This window comes from Heterocephalus glaber, unplaced genomic scaffold (assembly GCF_053883595.1).
Source record: "Heterocephalus glaber isolate CG9 unplaced genomic scaffold, H.glaber_assembly_v1.0 deba00001572, whole genome shotgun sequence".
Lineage (NCBI taxonomy): Eukaryota > Metazoa > Chordata > Mammalia > Rodentia > Bathyergidae > Heterocephalus > Heterocephalus glaber.
Window position 1 is genome coordinate 23803316 of NW_028258357.1, and position 21968 is coordinate 23825283.

The following is a 21968-nucleotide window of genomic DNA, read 5'->3' on the forward strand; positions in this document are numbered from 1 at the left end:
GAGTGGTCAAGTCTTTGGTCACTGGTGGGGGTCAAAGCCAAAAACTGCAGGCGCGAGGCGGCTGAGGGGAAAAGGGGAGCGGGCGGGAAGGGGAAGGGCGGGAGGCCGGGGGCGGAACAATAGGGGCGGGCGGGAAGGCCAGGGGGGCCCGGCGGGCGGGCGGAGGAGGAGGGGGCGGGTGGAGGGCAGCGGAGGGAGGGCGGTCGGGGGGAGAGGGCGCAGGCTGCGGCTGCTCCGGCTGCTGCCTCTGCTGGTCTGGGGTGGAAACTTAATTTTGGGTTAGAAATAAACTTTTCCTTTTCACGAAACTTCAAATTTAGCTTATTTACACAGCGTGTAGTTTTAGTGGCTAAGAAACGTGAGCCACACTGCCTTTTCCGCAGCCTAACCCTGTCGCAGCAGAGCTATTTCGGCTACCTCTATGCTGCCTTTTTAAAAATCCTTGATTTAGTGAATTTTATTTCCTGAAAATCTTGAACTAGAATCAACAACACAGTAAGGTTTTGGAAGCCGGTCAGCGGATGAACCCTGGTGAAGCCCGCGGGGTCGCTGGGCAAGGATCTTGGCCTTGCTCCGCGGGTGTGTAAACCGCGATCATTCACGCCCACAGTGTGTACTGACACCTTTCACGGGAAACACCTCCGACCACTCGGCACGATAACGTTGGTACAGTGTTTATCATTCAGTGAAATGAAGCTGTACAGATACGACCGGGGCTGGTTCAAAATTCCAGTAAATCAGATTTTTCCAAACTAAAAGAGCTGCAGTGCTCTCTTCCATAAGAGAAACATGCTTGCTTAATATGGAAGGGAAATTCTGCTTTGATGGATGCAAAAGAATGTAAACTATCTATCGCCACACATTCCATCCTTCAGGCTGTGAACTGACAATGTATTTTGTAACCATATAAGCATTTTGAGAGACATGCACTCTGAGAACTAATTGGTCAGTACCTGTAACTTCCCATCTCAAGTTGAGAAAAGTATTTGGATTTTTCAAATCCGAGTTCATTCATCTTGAATGTTGTTAAAAGTCTTATACTGTGTTGGCAGTTGTTTGGTGTCCTGTTTCAAGGTCTTCCACTTTTTGTAAAATATTCTTTTTAGATGTTTCTTTATCATTTTCTAACAAAATTTCCATAGTAGAAATAATAAATTCATTTTACAATTTCTCTATCAAAAATATTCTGGGTATCTCTGTGAGTATGAGTAAGAGCTAAGTTGTTTAGCAGCTGACCAAAAATCACAAGCTCTGTGAAAATCATTTCAGGTTTTTGGCTGGTGTTTAATTCTGGGGTCAGGTAACCAATTTAGTCAACTATTTTTTGACTACTGAGAAAGAGCTCATCGAATTCAGTACACATCTGTGTCGTTTTTAACAAAACAAGTAATTTCTTTTGCTGCAGAAAATGGCAACTGCCATTATTGTAAAATTCACAGGAGGCTTTTTCCCAATCTGTCGCTTTACTTCCATTCTGATCTTAGTGTTGGCTTGCATATCAGCACACAGCCCTGCTTCAGTAGGCTGCCCTCATTTTAAGTGAAACAATTGTCCGTATCTGTTTTTACATTAAAAGGTAATTTATTTGTGTTACAATGAAAGCAATAGCAAGCACAGATATTCCTAGTTACCGACTGCCTGTTTAACACTTTGGCACTCAGCACCGAGGCGCGCTGCTCAGAATCAGGCTGTGCATTTGTACAAGGACACGGCCTCATGGTGGCTTCTTCGGGCTGTCAGTTTTGCTGATTGTGCAGCACAGCGGTGCTGTGATTTTACATCTGTTACACATTACAGCACTGCATGTAGCAGTTGTGCAAATGAAAACAAAGCCATCAAGCTGGAGTTTCCTTTGACCACTTCTTTGTTCCGAACACTGTAATGTGCATACTACGGGATACACACTCCCTCACTTACAACCAATTCACTCAGCAACCCAGTCTGGGACCAGGACTCTGTCATTAAATGAGGAATGGCTGTATTCAATTACAATGGCGTTTCAGAGTTACCACAGTAATCGGAGTGGCCAGCACAGCACATTCGAAGATGCACCTCAGTGTTGTATCGCTGTGCAGGCAAAAACCACTGAGATGGGAGAGGAGTTGGCTTGGGGTGTGTCCCTGAATGTGTACTTCCAGATACTTCCCTTATCTTGTGTAATATAAAGACTAAAGCAAAACAGAATTCTACCAAAATGAGAAAGTTGTGCTTATTTTACTTTAGTTTATTTATTTATTGGAGGTAGTTTTGAGACAGGTCTGGCTATGTAGTTCAGGCTAGCTGGCCTTGAGTTCACTTCATAACCCTGACTGCTCTTGAACTCCTGGTGATCCCCCTGCCTCAGCCTCCTGAGTGCTGGGACTACAGATGTGAAAGTAGTGCTTAATACAAACATATTTTATATGGTTTCCATTTTAAATTTAAATTAATAACAATTAAAAAAATTAAAAATCCACTTCTTCAGTGACACTAGCCATGTATCAGCAGCTCAGTATGTGTAGGTGGCCAGTGGTCCTCTCACTGGATGGCACAGGCCTAACTAACTCATCGTATGCAGTCAACAAACCTCCTGTGACCCAGTAGGCCCTGATGACTTTGCACTTGAACCCTGGAAATGAAGGCCTAAGGATAGTTTTGTGATACTCAACTCCTACCCAATCTAGGATCAGTGACACAGATAGTATCTGGCCTTTCATGGAAGGGAATGAGGCGGGGACACAGAGGTGAGGGTGGTGTAGACACGGCTCTCAGTGGGAGCAGCACAGAGCGGGGAGAAACCCTGGTCTGGGATGGAAACCTGGGGCCGCACCCGGCCAGGGCTGCTTGGCTGGACTTGCTACAGGCCCTCCTTTAAAGGAGCCTGCTCATAACGCTTCACATATTTGCTATGGGATCAAATGAAAATATTTCTATTTGTCAGTTTTAAAGCACAGTCCACATGCTCCTGTGTTCCTCTTGTGCGTGCCAACAGGAAATCTTCCTCGGCTGATGCTGCTGTTCAGGAGCAGGAGGCTTCCTGAGCTTGGGCAACGCGGGACAGCCACAGCCCAGGCCAGGGCGAGGTCACAGGCAAAGCTCGGGCTCCAGCACCTCAGGTCAGGTCTCTCATCTGCACTTCCAGGACGTGGGTGTATAACAGCGAGTGGGTGCCTGGTTTGCACACAGCTGCTGGGAGCACCAGGTTTAGGGTCTCACAGTATGGCTGGGGCGCAGGAAGTGCCTGCCTCGTTTTTCTCCTCTGTGAGCGGAGGTGGTAACGGACACCTCCGAGGGCCAGGGAAAGGCCAGGCGGTCTCAGTGGGAAGCTCTGGGAGGGGTAACTGGTCCTCCTCATCTGCTGGGTCCCCAGGGCGAGCTCCCGCCCCTCCTCCTCGTGCCTCCTGGTGTCACAGGTCCGACTCACCCGGGAGAGTGGGCTCCTGGAATCCAGTGTGCGCCTGGAGGAGACAGCATGTCTTCCAGTTCTCGCTTGGCATCTGTCGGGCTGGCGCAGACCCTTGGACGCATGGTCATATCAGGTAGTTCCTGCTCTTGGCTCAGGGAGGGCGTGAAGACAGAAGGGAGGGAATCCCATTCATTCATCCACAGATGTTCACTGAGCACTTACTCATGGTGCAAAATACTCTCTTGGACGAGCCTTCTTAGTGGAGGGAGAAGGACGATGGGTCATGTCACACACGTTTTCAGTAGTGCGGAATCTGGAGCAGGCTGAGGGCTGGAGCGGAGTGGGAGCTGGGTATGATTTAACGCTTCTCCAGGAAGGGCTGATGGAGCGCAGGGTGCCTGGGCCCCGGGAAGGAGGTGGGGGAGGCACAAGGCTTGTGCATGGGGAAGGGGCCTGGCCGAGGTGACAGCCACAGATGGGGAGACCCGTGTCCCTGGAGAGGAGTGATGGAGCCGGGCCTCACACACAGGGCCTTCAAGGACGTTCTACTTCCTGTGGAATCAGTGGGGACAGAGTGTGACTGCAGAGCCAAGTCACTAACTGTGGAGCTATTTCCAGTTAGACTTGAGCACCAAGAGTCGAAGTGGATCTAAATGAATGCACTTTGAGGCCGTGCTCTTAAGTGAAATAAATCAGACACACGTGTGTAAATACCGAATTGTTTCTCTGGTGAGAAACTGAATGTGTAGCTGAGGACCAAAATGTATAACTGACATTGTGAAATAGGAAGAAAAGGGGCAAAGGGGGAGGGAAGCTGGGCAGGGAGAAAAATGAGAAAAGAAGGAAAAAATGTAAACCAAGCTTTTGTAAATAGAGCGGGGTGGAGGGGTGGAAGGGAGGGAAGGGGAGGGGGGAAAAACGAGAACTGAGATGTATCACATACAGGGACGAATTCCCAATGATGAACGTGGTCATGTGTACCTAAAATGTACAAATAAACTTAACGAATTTAAAAAGAGCAGAAGTAGACCAGCAAATTAGAATCTGAGCTGTTGGAGGCTTTTCTCCCCCAGTCCTGGGAACTGAACCCAGGGCCTTCGCTGAGCTACGTTTCCAGCCCTTTTCCTTTACTCTGAGACAGGGTCTTCCCGAGGCAGAGCTGCCCAGCTGGCTCCCGTGTACACTTCTCCTGCCTTGGGCCTTGCAGTGCTGTGATTCCAGGTGTTTGCACTGTGACTGACTTGAAGGAACTGAGTTCTCTTGCCCGACAACCCTTGAGTCTTCCCCCCAAGTCCCTTGGCTGTGAAGGGAGCCTTCTCACCAGGCAGCCTGTCCTCCCGGCTGTGCCTTGTAGCCAAGGCTCCCTTTGCTGAGCTGACACATGTCTGCCGTCTGTCAGCACATCCACCTCCTGTATTTCTACCCCTGGAGGCCTCTGCAATATGCAAAATCACCCATTCTCATGACAGCCATTCAAATATTTGAAGATGGCAGCCATATCCCCGGAGCGTCCTCTTCCCCAAGCCAGTCGACTCCAGTTCCTGATATCATTTCTCGTATGACAATTATATCAGCGTTTGCTGTCTCTCCTCTGGCTCTGCTCCAGGTCTGCTTATTTGATGGCCCGAAGGGAGCCCAGGTGAGCCCAGGTGGGAAAGACCAGGCCAGACTCATCCTAGACTCGCTGGGGTCCAGGCAGGCAGTGAGACAGTGTGGAGAATCAGATAGCTGTGGCCTCAAGGCCAGCTCTGCCCCGCAGCGTGGGAAGGAGGTGCTTTATCCGCTCAGCATCTTTGCTTCCTTGTCTTTGAGGTGATGATGATCACAACAGCCTTGGAGATTAGCTGGAGAGTGGAGTGTCTTGATGCATACTCAGCTGCCTGGCACCTTGCAGAAGTTCAAAGTGAATTCTTTATTTCCCCACATTGCACCCAAGCCTCGAAGCCCTCAGCTCACCCAGGGCCTTTGGCTTGAAATAAAAATTCTAGTGTGTCTGACACTACAGTGCTCATGACTAATTCAGGACCTTCCTGGCAGAGACCTAGGAGCCTGGGCATCCAGCTGGGACCCCACTTCCCAGGATGGCTGAATTCCCCCACCTGCACTGTGGGGTTTACTCTCTGTATCCACACACAGAATGCTCCTGTAGGCTCCTCCTGCAACAGTCTCATGGACCAGGAAGGGGATTTATCCCCTTTTATTTATAGATAGGAGGCTTGGAGAGATAACACACCTGGCTCAAAGCCGCACGGCTGGTGAGCAGCCATCTGACGACTACATAGTTTCAAATAATGATCATGTATTGGCGCATGACTCTGTGGGTCAATGGTTTGATGTGACGTCTTCTGGGCAGGCTTTGGTGTTCGCTGTTGGCTCAGCCAGCAGATGGGCCCCCTGAGGACTAGCTGTTTCAGCTGTTACGCGATGGGATGGTGTCTGGCTTATTCATGAAGCCAAGTGTCACAGTACCCCAGAGCTCAGAGCAAGCACCAGTGCTGAAGTGTGCCCAGCCTGCCTTTGTATCATATTTCCTACTTTCCTACTTTCCCATCGATCATTGCAAAGCACACGGTCAAGGACACGGACAAGAAGAGAAGAAATGGCATTTACGTCTTGAAGGGGGAGCTGCAAGGTCACCTTCCAGAGAGCCGAGAATGGAAGTGTAGGAGGATTTGTGAGTACTTTTACAATCTGCTCTAGCGAGTGACTGGCACAAATGGGACAGGAGCTAGAGATTATTCAGTCTCTGCCTTCTTCGACAGGGATCAACTGGCTCAAATAATGCTCTGCTGGTCAGTCTTTTCTTCCTATTGCTCAATGTATTATAATTATGATTTTGCAGCACATGCCCAGTATACAAATGAGTTTATGTTCTAATGCACTGACTGGCATAGAAATGAGGGCTGGTTGTGAGCAGGGAACAAGAGAAATCAAGCTGAGAGGTTTCAATGGCTCATCTGTCTCCATGTAATTCAGGAAACTTTTATTGATCACCTACTCTGTGCTAGGTATTATATATTTATAAAGAACCTGAATGCAAAAGTGAATTAGTCTGATCTAATTGCTCAGGGGAGTCTCATAAGTCTAGTGAAAAAGATAAACTCTGAACAAAGCATAATTACAATGCAGTGGGGAAAGTTCTATAAATGATGTTTGAAATGCACATAAGAAATAATTCTGTTTTGTGGGATGCAGTCAGAAACACTGCAGAGAGAAGGTGCTGGTGACGGGTGCAGTTTTACTTGTGCAAATGCATGGAGGTGTCAACCTGCACAGACTATTCTGAAAATAACACGACCACAGGAGCATGGGGTGGGGTGAGGAACAGTGTCCAGAAATGGAAACTGGAGCTGTTGCTACCTTGAATATCACACTAAAGAATTTCAAACCATCCTGAAATTTATGGGGTGACACAGGAGACTGTCAAAGTGGTAATGACAGGGGCAGAGAGGCAAAATTTTCTATCTGAAGAGCACAGTGATTTAGGCTATGTGTAGGAAGAGGAAACCAGCCATGGGGAGAACAATTAGGAGGCTTTGCCAAGCAAGGGGCCGTGATTGGCAGAGGCAAGAACCTTCATGCAGGATGGGAGAGGTGAGGGTAATTTCAAAAGTATCTAGAGGAGGGCTTAGGAATCATTGGGTGTGGGGTGTATGAGGGAGGTGTGGAGACCACAGGCTGCCTTCTTTGGGCAACTACTTCAGCAAGAGATGGGCCGTGAAGGCTGGCAAAAAAGCAGATCATGGGAGCAGGGACAAATTAGGGGAAAGAGTGGAGGACAGTGGGGCAGATTCAGTTTGGGCTGTATTTCATTGAGGTACTACTGAAGAGTTCCAGAGAATAATCCAGATCGGTGGGTTATTGAATATCCGAGTCTGAAGACCTAGACAGAGATTTAGGTAAGAGATGTCGAATTGGAGGTCTTCTGCATACAGGTGGAGAATTGGTAAGAATTTGATGGTAATTGATTGTGGCAGTTAGGGTGGAATTTTAATTTGATTTGCTCTGGGATAGGACTTGGAAATTGGTGGAGCACACTTCCAGGGGGTAGGTCATGGAGCTGTAGCCTTGGGGCCTACATCTGGTCCCTCACCCCTTCCTCTCTGGCACAATTACTCTGCTCTGCTTCCAAGTCACCATAAACTAAGCATCTTTGTTCTGCCACACTCGTCCACCATGAGCTCTCTGTCAGGAGTCAGCTGATCATAGACTGAAACTCTGAGCAAATTAAACCTCTCTCCCTTTAAATTGAGGGTGTTGGGTGTTTTATCTCAACAATGGAAAACTAGTACAGAAAATTGATACCAGAGAAGTGTAGTCATTGTTGTGACTTATATCTGACCGACCATATGGCTTAAAAGCTTCTAGAACTGGTTTGTGGGAGAAGTTTGGACAGGTATAGAGATGCCAGCTAGAGAAGTGCTATGATGCTGTAAGTAGAGCCTGATAGGTGATTCTGTGCAGAGCTCAGAAGACCAGAATGCTCACCAAAATGTGGGCAGTAAATGCCAGGCTCAGAAAGTTTCAGTTGGGAGTAAGGACTCTATTGTGGTTGGAGGGCATGTATGTTACACTCTGGCAGAAAACTTGTCTACATTTTGTCCATGTTCTTAGACTTTGCAGGAGACCGAGATTAAGGGCAGTGGAGTAATTAATCCAGAGGAGGAAATTTCTAGATGACATAACATTAAGGCTGTGTCACGGGTACTACTGGCTGCTGTTAGCCAAATTTGTAATAAGAATCAAGGGGAAAAGGCAGAGCAGAAATTTTTTAAAAACTGAAATTTTGGCCTAGAATGAACCATGTATAAAGTTGGGGCTAAAGGAAGTGTGGCTGCTAAAGAGATTAGTACCATTAAAAAGAAGACAAGTAGTTTGCAAAGGGACAAGAAAGATGCCTGGAAAGCATCTCAGCAGTTATCAAGGCTTCATCCATTGTGGGATCAAGGGTACAAAAGTACCAACCTTTAATTTGAGAAGAGTCTTTGGGAATTGTTTCCCTGGGATTCATTTCACTGTGTCCAGCCATTCAGGTACTCAGGGGCTGTTGCAGACATGGTCCAGAGGGACCTTGCTACTACTTCTAGTGACAGTAGACCTTAATGTTGTCCACATGATGCCAGTGTTACTGGCATGCGAAATGTAAGGGATCCGGGAGGCTCCCACTTAGATTTTCAAAGAAAGCCTGGAATTCCCTGAGAGGGCAGTGTGTGAAGTTGTGAGGATGAAGCTGAAGGTGCAGTGGAGACCCCAGGAAGTCAGAGATGTCAGGAATGTGGAACATCCGCAGGGGAGCGCTCTGGATGTAGGATGTGGATGGAGCCAGTCCAGAGAGATGACTTGTGGGCTGCAGTTGGCAAGGCCGTAGGGGTGAAGCCACTAATGCTCTCTGGAGCCCACATTTTACCATCTATGCCTAAGATGTTGTATATGGAGCTACGGGATTTTCCCTGATGATTTTGGTCTTTCTTTGGTCTGATTCTTTGCTACTCCTCTCTTTTGGACTGGGAATGTTTGCCCTGTGCCATTGTACCTTGGGACTATGTGACGAGTTTATTTTTGCAGAGGTTCACAGTTAAGATATGTCTTGAGTCTCAGAAGAGACCTAGTATTGGACTTTTGGAAAATGCTGGAACAGTCAGACATCAGGGGAAGGGATCATTGTGTTTCTGGCTGTCTGTGGAATAGTTGTATTATGTTAGGTGGAATTATGAACTTAAACTGTTATTGTCTTTATTTGGAGATTAAGTATGGTTTAAGATGTGTTTTGGTAGCAAATTAAAAAGGGTGGGGATGTGGTGGTTAGGGTGGAATTGCAACTTGCTTTGTGAAGGCGTCTGACCACTGCCATCCTAGGCTGACCAGAGTCCACCTCAAGCCTCTCCCATCTCACTCTGCTTGCATACCTGAATGAAGATGTATAATCATGGGGCAATGAGGCTCTATAACCGCAGCTCACCCCAAAACTCCCATCATCCTTCAGCCCTGCACTCGGTCGGCAACCACCACTCCCTGCACTTCCTCAAACTGTGCCCTTGGTGGGAAGCCATGCCCCTTCTCACTGAGCCCTCCCTCTTGAAAGCCCCATTTTGAACATTTCCTTTCATACCTGCTGTTTTGTGCTCAAGACCCCATAAAAGACCCAACAGCCTGTGCCAGAGTGGCCAGTCTGGTCTAAGTGCCGGGGCAGTCCCTCAGGTTTGTTCTAAATGGACCTGTCCTGACTGGTGAGCTTGCTCCTTTGTTTCTATCTCCTTTTTCCCTGGCAGTTGGCTTTGAGATCTGTGCTGGAGCTTCATGGAATGCCCTTTCCCGAGTGTCTGGTTGAGAAATGGGGGCACAGCCTTGGGGTCTATGTCCGGTCTTCCTTCTCTGGCACTTTTCCCCTGTTCTGCTTCCTGGCTGGCATGAACTGAGCAGCTTTGGTCTGCTGCTCCCTTCCACCAAGAAGTCTCTGCCTTGGAGCCAGCTGACCATGTGCCAAAACTGTGAGCAAATTAGACCGCTCATCATTTAAGTTGTGGGTGTTGGGCATTGTGACTGAGCAACATGAAAGCTAATACACTGACAGAAAATCCAACTCAAACTAACTCAAAACAATACAAAGAAGGAGTTTTGAATTCTTTAACAATATCAGTAGAAAGTCCTAGAATAGCCTGACATCAATCACTGTTGGATCCAGAGGTCCCAAGGATGTGATTAATTCTTCATCTCCTTCTTCATCTCTTTGCTCTGCTTCCTCAGGGGCTGGCTCTCCCTCAGGCATGCATTCTTTTCTTTCAGATGGAGAAAACATGCCTGGGGTCAATCGCCCATCTGTCATATACTGTCCATCCCTCCAGTTGCCCAGGACATAGATTTAGGACATCAGCTGAGCAAGACCAGGGGCATCCCCAGGGACTCTCCTGAGGATTAGGACTTTGTCTTGGAGTCTTCTGGAAGATCTAGAGAGGAATGAAATAACTGGGTTTATTCAGTGTGCTACTGACTGAATTTAAGTTAGAGTTCTTTTCCATGGCTGATCGATTATTGTTCTGGGGAAGGCTGGGTGCTATCAGAGAGCATTTCTGCAGTTCCTAGGACTGAAATTCCAGGACTTTCCACAAGAAAGAAAGAAAGAGAGAGAGAGAGAGAGAAAGAAAGAGAGAGAGAAAGAAAGAGAGAAAGAAAGAGAGAAAGAAGGAGAGAGAGAAGTTTAAATACCTCCCTCATGGCCAGGTGGGTGTGATCGCCCATGGAGGGAACTCGGGCCAAGGAGGCTGGCCAAGGGTGAGCCCTGGGACAGTCACGTTCAAGGGGTCCACCCAGAAAGCAGTGACCCTAGATGGAAACGGGAAGGGTCAGCATGGCAGGGAGGACAGAAGAGACCTGCTGTGCTGCACTGACTGCTTGCAGGAGAAGCATGGGAATCACCAGGCCTGGTCTCTAGCTTGTTCTTCAGTGCGCTGGAGGCCTCTTCACCAGACGGCAATTTCTCCAGAATGTGAAGTACTCTAGCAGTCCTGCAAACAGCCCTGGGTGCACACCTGGCCCCTCTCATGCAGATTAAACTACTAATATGGAGGAAGGGAGCAGCGGAAGAGGTGACCAAGTTTAATTTGATTTGCTTCTCCTAAGAAAAGCCCAAGTCAGTGAAGGGTGTTTATCTCAGCCCCTGCAGACATCTCTTTCTGAAAGAATTTGGTCCTTTTCTCTGGATCTTAGCATTAGCAGCTCTTTGGTATCACAATTATTGCAATGTGCATTTAGCTAATCCAAGACGTAAGAGTTTAGGTCAAATAAGAGGACCCATAGAGGTTAGGCAGATTGGAAAATCCATGGGAATGAAGGGCCTCTGTATTGAGTACATACTGAATTTCTTTCTTAACTTTATCTCCTACAATATGATAAAACAACAAGTTACATAGCACTCACGTTGTATTAGATATTATAAGTAATCAGAGATAGTTTACAGTATATGAGAAGATGGCATATGTTATATGAAAACATGATGCCATTTTATGTAAGGGACTTGGGTATCTTTGGAGTTTGGTCTCAGAACCAGTTCCCCTTGGATACTAAAAATCAGCTGTATTTTTTCTGATCATCAATTTCTTTATCTAAAGCAGTGGGTCATTAAAAATTAAATGACATGTTTTTCAAGTTTTTTGAGTGGTTCTTGTATTTGTTGAGAATTAATTATGTGGTAGCTATCACTCCATAACTACGTGTGTGAAAGTCTTGGAATGCATTTAACATTTTGCTGTCCACACCCTTTCAGCCTTTTGCTGAAGTGAGACCTAACACAGATAGGCAAGCAAAAAATATAGCACATGGAGGGCATCAAAATACACCACCCAAGATGCCACTTTGGCACAAGAACTACTGCGAGCTGAAGGCATTTGAGGCTCCACCGATGCAGAAAGACACTCTTCTAGACCTGCCCTCCTCTGTGATCCACAGCAGACAGCTCCGGGAAATGAGGGTTCTGTAACTCTCCTCTTTGGCAAGATCTATAGCCACGGAGAAGACAGAAAGTCAGGGCCGGGCTGGAGCTGTGCTAACGGGTTCCTCCCTTGGAGTGTGCTCATCTTGTCATTCTCGCCACTTTCTGAAGCATGTCTGGAGTCCACTGTCACGAGTGTCTTTACAAGACGTGACCAAAAATACGGTGAATGCTGCTTCTGAGGCCATTCACTGAATCTGGCATTATGGGACTTCCGGTTCTTCCCCAAAGTCAAAATGACCATGAAAGAGAGATATTTTGAATCAATTCAAGACATTGAGGCAGTCAGGGTAGCACAACTAAAGATACTCAGGAAAGGGGGCTCCAGAGCTGCTGCAGAAAGTGGCAAGGATGATGGGATGAGTGTGTTCAAAGCGAGGCGGAGGATTTTGAGGGGGATTCATGGCAATGTCTCTTTGACTGTAATAAATTTTTTTAACTTATATGTTCTCGTGTTCACTGTATCGTTTGATCATACCTTCTACTTATCTTCCCACAGATGCCATTTTTGGAAGCCTGAACCTCTGTCTTATCATTTTCTGCACATCTTTTCTTGTTACTATGTTCTGTCGGTCTAAGCTCTGGCCACTCATCTCCAGCTTTCTCCCATGGGCAATGGACTTCACTTGTCCATTGGTAAACTTAGCCTGATTTGCAAAATCCGTATCATAGAACACAAGAGGGTAGAGGGAAGGTTTCTTTTCCTTCCCCACATGTGTCAAATGGTGTGGAGCAGAAAGATGCATGGACAATGGACAGGAGTGTGGAGAAGATATGGTTTAAAATAGGAAGGTAGGCAAGGCTTGCTTCCAGCGAGCATTTCTTTCCCGTTACCTACAGCTGGGAGAACCAGAGGGTTATGCTGAGTTTCCTAATAAGGCTTGCCTGTTGGCTTGGAGAGCTTGCAGTTGGCAACGAATATGGTGAGTAATCCGAAGATGAGACTACATATGTGAGCATGGGAAATGCAGACTGCTGAAGAAGCAAACAGGTGAGCCAGGCAGGCAACCAGGTTGGCCCTGCCTGGAACATCATCTGGCCTATGATCCTTGTCTTTGCTGTGCTCTGGCCCAAGTCAGGAGGGGCCAAGGTCCCGGGCTGTGCTCCTGTAGCACAGCTGCTTCGGGACTGAGTCTTAACAACTTTATAAAGGGCTACCGGACCACAGGGGAATAAACACAGGGGAACTGTCCATCCGGAGGCTGTGCTGTACAGAAAGGCATCCGCAAGCCACTGGAGGACATTTATGTCTACGTGCATCCAGACCGCATCAGTCGGAAAACGGCCTTCCTTAGTTGTGCTAGCCCTGAGAGTTCCACAATCACACGCAGTGCAAATGCTGCCCAGTGGTGACTGTGTGAATGGGGCACATAGCACACTTCTGTCACCGTGCGCTGGGCCACACTTGTCTGAGTACTGTGGCTTAGGGGGCACTGCTCAGACTTCAATGCTCATATGAGTCACCTGGTGATCTTATTAAATCAGGTCGGGTTCAGCAGGTTGGGGCGCTCTCTGGGAGTCTGCATTTCTGACTGGCTGTGCTGATCTGATCCTGCCAGCTCGTCCGCACCCTGCGGAACAGGGCTCAGAGTCACGCCACCTTCCCGGGCCTGGTAGGAAATAGGTGGCACACAGGGAGCTTCCACGAAACTCTCTCCCTGCCCTTCCAGGGTCTCCTTTCTCCTTTCAGGTAGAGAACTGCAGTTTATTGACCCTTTTGTCCCTGTTGAGAGGTAGCTATGAACAAGCGTACGAGCTGCACACCCAGAACGCCTAGACTGAATGCCTGGCTTCAGCATATACTAGCTGGGTGACGTCCAGCAGCCGTGTAACTTGCTGTGCCTCAGTTTCCGTCCTCAGAACAGGAAGAACAGTATCTTGCAATGCGTGTGCCTTTGTAAATGTCTATCCACGTCACCTGTTATCGTACTGATCATAGACTTGGTGGCAAGGCTGACTTTCTCACGCACAAGGAACCAGGACGACAGAGATGCTGGAGCTCCATCCTGACGCGAACTTGAAGGGCTCCCGGGAGAGTTCCAGGTCTCTGGCCCTGGTGTAGATCTGGGGAAGGAGACATACGGGTTTTGTTTGGTAGCTGAGGAGGATGTCTCGCGCTATGAGATGGCACTTTCTCTGACCCCTGGTTCCCCTATAACACGCTGCTAGGGCACAGGGCAGTCCTGCCCATTGGTCAGTGGGGGATGAGGTGTCTATGAAGCTCCTGCGAGATATGTCACCAGGCCCCGTCTGGGCAGTGTCACGTTCAGGGGGAGACAGTCCAGAAATTGACTTTGTTAAAAGCAAATCTAGGCTTGTACTGGTTTATTTTAGAAAGTGCCCCAGAAGATGCAGTTTCTAAGTCAAAGCAGTGGACCCGAAACCTTCCCCGTGTTCCTCTCATTCTCGTTCTTTCCTACCAAGTTTGGACCTGAAATACAGCCCCTGGTTCACCCTGCTCGTCCCGGCTCCCCACTCCCACCGTGGCCCCAGCCTTGCCTCTCCCTACCCACCCCTTCCTGCCCCACTGTCTCCATGGCTTCCTCTTCCTCCAGTGCTCATGTCCCCAGGCCCCTCCCCTTCTGAAATCTGTGCTTCTGGCCTTTCCACGTCTTGCCATCTGTGGGAGAGGATCGAGGCTCTGCCCTCAGTGCTCCAGGGCAGAAATCTGCTCATTCCCCAGACAACAGAGAAGATTCAGAAGCTGACCGGAAAGGAAAAATCATTCCTCCCTAGAAAGGAGCCTGGGCGGCGTGGCAGGCAGAGTTCCTACATGCCCTTTATGACTCCTGCCTTCCGGTGTACGTGCTTTGTCTAAGCCCTGGGACTGTGAACACAGTGGGTGTTGTATTAGTCACCTTTCCACTTCTGGGATGAAATACCTGACATATACAACTTGGAGGAGGAAAGATGTGCGTTGGCTCGTGGTTGCCAAGGGCTCAGTCCATGCTCACTGTTAGCTCTACTGTTTCTAGGCTGAGGTGAGGCAGAAGCATCATGGCAGAAAAGGCCTGGCGGAGGAAAGCTGCTCCCCTCTTGGCAGCCAGGAAGCAGAGAGAGAGGGAAAGAGCCAGAGGGGAAGGCACAGGAGACCAGAGACGGCCTTCAAAGGCACACCCCAGCGACCTCTTCCTCCAGGCAGGCCCCGCCCTGCCTTCACCACCCAATCGGCTAAAGAGCTCACCTGTGGTCTAGGCCACTGACAGCTGCATCCTCAACATCCAGCATCTCTCCAGGAGCCTCTTTGCAAGCAAGATTACCTGGCACACAGAGAACCCTGGTTAGGCTGTTTCATGTACATCGACTTTAGAAAGGGGAGGTTGTGCAAGACGAGCGGACTGACTCAAGCAGGCTTTTTAAAAGTAGACACTGTTTTTCCATTGGTCACGGAGGAAGAAGTCGGAGGGCGCACTCTTGCTGCCCTGGAGGAAGAAGGGAACCCATGCTTCGAGCTCCTACGAGGCTCTCTGGAAAATGTTGGTGTCTTCTTGGAGGCAAGAGAAGCTGCTGGAAAGGAAATGAGATGCTGTCCTACAACCTCAAGGAACTGATTTTAGCCAACAACTTCCCTGAGTCGGAAGAGGATGCTTTCCTAGAGCGCACCCCAAGGGACGGAATCCATGACACCTTGATTTCAGCCTTGCGAGATCCAGAGAAGAGAATCAGCAAGCAGCACTGGACGTGTGACCTAGAGAGCTGAGAGCTTGCTCAGTGGGCACTGTTTCAAATCTGTACATTTTCCATAATTTGTTACCTAGCGATAAAAAATGAACAGGGAGGGGGAGTGGATGGGTGATGAAAGCTCACACATGAATGATGTGTTTGTGTTACAGACAAAAATATTACTAGCGTCACAGAACAAAAGCTGAGGGCCAGAGAGGAGGCCTTATGGTAAGGGACCAGGGGCCAGGTGAAGGACCCTGCAGCTGGGGCAGTGAGAAAAGCTCATAGGAGGGATGGAAACTGCCCAGATGGACAGCAGGATTTAGCAGCTGCAGGGCACATGGAAAGACTTCTGGTAAGGGAGGGATTTAGGGAAAAGTAGTGTTATGGGGAGGCCCAGAAGGGCCTCTGGACACCCCAAGCTCCCCTGTCACCTGGCCGCAGCCTTTCCTGACAGCTACCTGAGCACGCAGGGCTTTTATGCCACTGGAATGTGTTTGCACTTGGTCCTCTGCCCGCACACAGCTTCCTTTCTTCTGCCTCCTTTGTCCTCCAGACCCAATCCAAGGCTCACCCCCTCCCTAACCCCACTTCCCAATCTTGGAAAGGTGAGCCCCCAAACCAGGCTTCATAGCTGTAACTAGAAGCTAGGACTCAAATCAACTTGCTCCTTCTACTCTTTCAGGAAGGAGAGGAAAGCACCTCTCTCTAGGTTGGCAATCAGACCCAGTCTTTTGCCCTGTTTCTCCTTTCCAAAGGGCAGGTTTTCCTAACTCCGGGCCTCTCTGCAGTCTGGCCAGGCTGGCAGCCCCAGTGCTGGGGGTGCCTTTGGCTGCAAATTTCTAAAGCAGCTGGGGCCCAAGAGGCCTTGGGCTGTACCCGCGGGATCCTTGATCATGTTCTTGTTTCCTCCTCCAGAAATGTGGGCTAAAATAAGCCCAGAAGCTGAGAAAGGGGTGAGTCAGAGCCCCAGGGTGGACCCATCACTGCTGGTGAGAAGCATCCCGGCTGAGCTGAGGTATTTATGCCGAGGGCTGAAAGTGCACAATGCGTTCCCTAGGACTGCTCTCCTTCCCAGACTCTGTGCCTGGGAAAGTTCCTCAGGGTGGAGCAGGAGGAGTCCCCATCTCTCTCTGGCCAGGAGGAGGAGCCCCGGCACAAGCCAGGTGACAGGCACTTTAACTCCAGCTGCTGCTCACCAGGTGCATCCTCGAGCACCCCTCACCCCGGCCCTCTTCTCTCAGCTGCAAGATGCAGATGCAGCCCGGACCACAGCTCTGCTCTCTCTGCCCCTGGCACCCACTGGGTGCACCTGAGTCTCTCCCTACAGCACTCAGTCTCCAAGTCCCGCGCAGGCCTGGAGCTGTGAAGGCGCGAGAGGAATTCAGCCAAGCCAGGCGCAGCCAGCACTCACTGATCGGACACCTCCTCCGCTGCGCACTGGGAAAAGGGCGGGGGATGAAAAGAGGGCGGGGGATGAAAGGAGGGCAGCGCCTGCAGGAGCGCACGGGCTGAAGGGGAGTGTGGATGGACCAGCAGCACCGCCTCCCCGCTAAGCCCCGAGTGCGGGACCTGGGTGCTCAGCTCAGAAGGAGCTGCCGTCAAAGTGGGCTGCGGCTGGGAACTCCGTCCTGTTAGCAGATTTTCTCCGCCTTGACCAAAGTCTTATGGAGAAAGAGTTCAGTACAAAATGACCAGAGAGGCCAACGTTCCTTTGCTTCAGAAGATCTAACCTTTAATACCCATGTGGTTTCCCCAGACACAGAGAACGGTGCAGGCTTGGTTTTCATCCAGACTCTCCGGGCTGGAGAGGAGCCACTTGTACCCAGCCGCAGGGCGCTCGGTGAAGAACCTTCCGCACCAAGGGTCCGAGGCCGCTCATTCCGGAACACTCTGGGTCCTGCCCTAGTTGCACCACGGCGCTCACAGACTGGCCCAGTCTCCACCTCCAAACGCCTTCCAGACACCTACAAATATTTATGTGTGACATTTGCATCACAAGCTACACTTAAAAGAAACACTGACATTTGATTCCATTTTATTTTTTCAAATATCATTTGAAAGTCGTGATTTAATTTTGCAGTTTTCTCATGGAGATTTTTTCCTCCTGTAATCTTTTGATGTGAAACTTTAAAAGTAAAGTAAAATAAAATAAGCAAAATTTGAGCTATCACACATGCAGAAGATGAATAAAACATTTTTACATGTGTGTGTACTGTGGGCGTTAATTGTGAAGTGTCAAGCCTGGGCGTGTCTCTGGATGACTGACAGGTAGGCCAGCGAACCGAGCGGGGAAGACACGCTTGGATGTGGGTGTCATCAGCCAATAGGCTTATAGCCCAGATGGACTAAAAAAGCAAAGGAGAAGGAAGAGCTCCCTTTTTTCTTCACAGGAGCCCTGGACTTGTCATTGCCTTTGAACGCTCATCTCCAGGTCCTTCGGCCTCCTGCTCGGATGCTTTACCTTCCCTTCCCACTCAGATTCACACCAGCGACTCTGCAGGAGCCTCAGACCTTGGCTCCAGATGGCTGCAGGATGCTCCGTCTCCAGCACACAGGCCACCATTTTGGATTCTTCCAAATCTCATTCTACCACTGGGTCATCGAGACTCCTCCCCTTCTGATCCTGAAGCCTACCTAATAAATCCCTTGTATATTTATATTTTATATTCATTCTGTCCTGCTGAACCCTAACTAATGCAGTGTACAGAAACACTGTGTAGTCACTGACCAGGGTGCATGATCCTATAGATTCTCTCTTGTGCATCTAAGCTCATCTGAATCACATGTTTCTTCTTTGGAACCATCCCTGCAGTGCAAACTCGGAAGCACCTAGGATAGAACCTGAGGACCATCTGTGCTCGGTAGGTTCTTATTCTGTGAGTCTCTGATTCATTCAACAGATGAACACTGAGTTCATATTATGTGCCAGCTCTGTATGAAGCACTGGGTGAGAGATGGATAGGATCTGGTACACCCCAGAACCATTTGAGAAACAGATACACGAGCTCATGCATTTGAACCTGGTTACAACTTGTGCTAATGGAGAGCTCTGCCCAGGTTCTAGGGCAGGGAGGAAGGAGAGATTAGTCTGAAAGAGGGGGAGTTTACCAATCTGCCTGCATACAGAGTCAAGGAGGCTTGAGAAAGCACATTGGTTCCTGTGCACAGTGGGGAAGAAACTGGAGCTTTTCTGTGGGAATGAGGAACCAACAGAGCCACAGTGTGGACAAAGCTACAGTGACAACTCTCCTGAAGGTTGGGTGGACATTTGGACTTACGTAGAAATGTCTTTCATCACCACAAGTGACTACTACTACTACTACTACTAATGGACCTGATTACAGAGCCTGGTGAGCACTTTATGGGCACTACGTCATTTAGCCACTGCAGAGTCCCCCAGGGTACTGGCTATTATTGCTGAGAGGCAGTGAAATTTACTTATTATGAACACGTGCTCTGCACCTAGACTACTGTGTTTAAGTCCTGGCTCCGTACTTATTAAATGTTCATTTTTAGGCAAGTAACAAAACCTTCTAGTACCTCTGCTTTCTTATCTTCATAGTGGGGAAATAAAAGAGCCATGGTGATGGAGCTATAAAAAGGGCTCAATAAGATTTTACCTGTGCAGTGTCAACTAACTCTGTTTAATGAGTGCTGCCTCTTAGTGGCCCATTTAATGGAGAGGGAAGCTGAGACTTGGGCATAGACAGTCATGTTTCAAAAATGGTCACAGAGTTAAGAGGCAGAAAATTCTGGGTGCAAACGCAGAGCATGACTTCCTTCATCATCAGCTAAGCAAGGTTTGGTTGCTCAAGTGTGGCTTTTTCTCTGGTGAACTTTTGATCTGCAGAAAGACTTAAAAATCATTTCCCCCAAAATGTCCAGCAAGAAGGGGATGAGAAAATGTTAATCTATTTAATCACTGTCACTTTCAGGAAGCTGCTTAATCAATCAATAGATTCATCAAACTTGTAATTACTTACTGCTTCCCCACAAGTGCCAAGCATAGCATTTTGTCATTTCACGCAAGGTATCTCATGGGCTCTCCACCACTAAGTGTGTGTGACTATTCCCCCTTTACTCAAGGCGACACCATCCTCAGAGGGCAGGTAACTGGGTAGGATCACCCCATTGCTGTGATTTCCCATGTCCCCCACACCTCCCAAGGGGCAGGACCTGATTAGTCTGAGCTAATCACCGAAAGCGTACCCCAGTTTCCGGTGGGAGAAGCCAGGCTGGGGAAATCAGTGCAGAGCATGCTGCTGCTGCTGCACGAATTAGCTGAGAAGAATGCAGAAATCGGAATCAAAGCAAGCGTAAGTGAAAAACTTCCAGGACTCCTGAAAGCATGTCCTCCCTGTTATTAAGAACACCTCACCCTTTGATGTTGCCTGGATTTGAGTCTGGGGATGCTGGTGCCATCTGCCCATTGCCCGAGGATGACAGCGCTGCAAGGGTGGGCAGGGACTGGAGACCCCCAGGCACCATCCCACTACGCAACCCCTGAGCTTCAGGGTTGTGAGACCGAAGTGCCCTTGCTGCTCAGCCTGTCTGACTAAGGACGGCTGCACAGCCAGCGCGGTCAGGAGCACAGCCAAGTCCAGGTCCAAGCTGGGCTGCCTCACTCCAGGCCTCTTGTCTGGCCCAGACACGGTTGGTCTGTTCACGTTGTCACCGCCTGGAGGGAGGGGTTGGATTCTGCTCTTGTGGCGGATCTGGTCATCAGTCACGGTGCCAGGCTGACAGAGGTTTGAGTCATTCATTGTTCTTTTGTTGGTCTCATTGTTCCCTGATAAATATGTATTGCTTCCATAATGAAAACAGCAAAGGGAAAATTCCATGTGAGGCAGAGGTAAACAAGGCAGCTCTGCTAACAAAGAAGGCAAAAGACCAAGCTGTGTGGTGTGTGCAGAACACAGTCTAAAGAATGCTAAGCTGAACAGGGCCCGAGACAGAAGAGGTGCTGAGTGTTTTACTGCACCTTGAGGGACTTGTGACTTTGGAGACCTAGTAATTCATCGGGAGGAGCGGTTGTGGTTTTCATCAAACCTCCCTGACTTCTGCAGGTGAGGGCTGGGTGCAGGGGATGGGAGAGAGGCGGTCCGGCTCCTTTACCCCGTTTCGGGGCTGTGGCTTCTCGGTTGTTGGTAGGTTTCCCTCCTGCCCTCCTCCAAGTGGCCCTTTGGAGCCTCAGATTGGACGAGCTGACCGGGCTACACTTTCATGCTAAGGAAGTATCGTCTTGCAGGGCTTTGCCATGGGCGTGAATTAAACAGCTCTTGCGAATGTAGCCGCACAAAGGTAGGCAACAGGAGCCTGATTCCTACAGCAGAAACCCACTCCAGCTGGTGCCCCATTCCTGACCTCGCTCACCCTCAAAGGCACGGGCTAAGGTTCCTCGCCCCTAACTGACTGGATGAATTTCTTCCTCCTAGACCAGGCCTCCTGCCAGCCACGTCTACCTGCTGTTGTTTGTGACCTTGACCAAAGTCCTGGCGGCAAAGCTCAGGGTAGATCAGTACCTGGAGTCAGAGTGTGGCTTGCATCGCAGCTCTGCTGCTTGCTCCATCTCTGACTTGGGCAGGTCACTTGGGGCCAGCTGCCTCATCTGTGGGGTTGGATGCACCAAAAAAATGAAATAGAAGCATTACGGACGCCTGCAGTTACCTGGGAATTCATGTGCTTTTGCAGGAAATCCGAGGCAGAGAAGCAAGAGCCTTGCCTTTATTTCCTCCCCAGGGTAGAGGGCGCGGGGAGGAGGAGTCAGGCTGGGGGAACAGCCAGGCCAACTCCAGAGACGCAAGACACTCGGATGGAGCCCAAATGCAGACCATGGGGAGGGGGTGGGGCGGTGGATTAAGGCCGGGGGCGGGGAAATCGACAGCCAAAGCGTAGAATGACGAGGCTAGTGGTCATAAAGGAAAGGAGGAGCCTGAAGGTTTCCAGCAAGGAGATGCTTGGCTTACTTGGCTTTTCAAACTTCCCTCCTCCTGTTAAAGCACAGGCTGTGGCATACGGGCTGAGACAGGCAGGCGGCCGGAGCTGGAGGACGCGTCCAGGGCCCGAGGAGGAGGCCGCCTGGAGGAAGACAGGCGGGCACAGAGGAAAGGGATGACGGCCTTGCCGCTCCCCTCCTCCCTCCCGAGTTGTCTCAGCCGTGTCGCTCTGCATCTAGATCAGGAGAGATGGCCGGCGAGACCAGATGAGGCGTCCGCGGCACCTGCCACACGCCAAGCGCTGGGAGACGGCAGCGACAGTGTTCTGGTGGAGCTGCAGTCGCGGAAGTGACCCTGGGCGTTTGGGGAGCGCCGCTTGGGAGAATGAGACGAAGAGGCCAAAGCCAGGCAGGGAGGCAGGAGACAGGCGGGCAGGGGAGCTTGCAAGTGCTTCCCAGGGCGAGGGTGGGGCCGAAGAGAGCAGCATGCAGGCAGG

The 21968-nt window shown here is 49.6% G+C and overlaps 1 long non-coding RNA gene across 1 annotated transcript; it reads right to left on the minus strand.

Annotated features, from left to right (window-relative positions):
- Nucleotides 1–10037: 10037 nt before the first annotated feature.
- On the minus strand, nt 10038–21372 carry LOC110349117 (uncharacterized). Its single transcript, XR_002394870.2, has 4 exons — nt 21204–21372; nt 15055–15130; nt 13789–13934; nt 10038–10329 (listed from the first exon to the last, which is right to left on the minus strand). It is a non-coding gene; the product is annotated as an uncharacterized LOC110349117 (long non-coding RNA).
- Nucleotides 21373–21968: the final 596 nt, after the last annotated feature.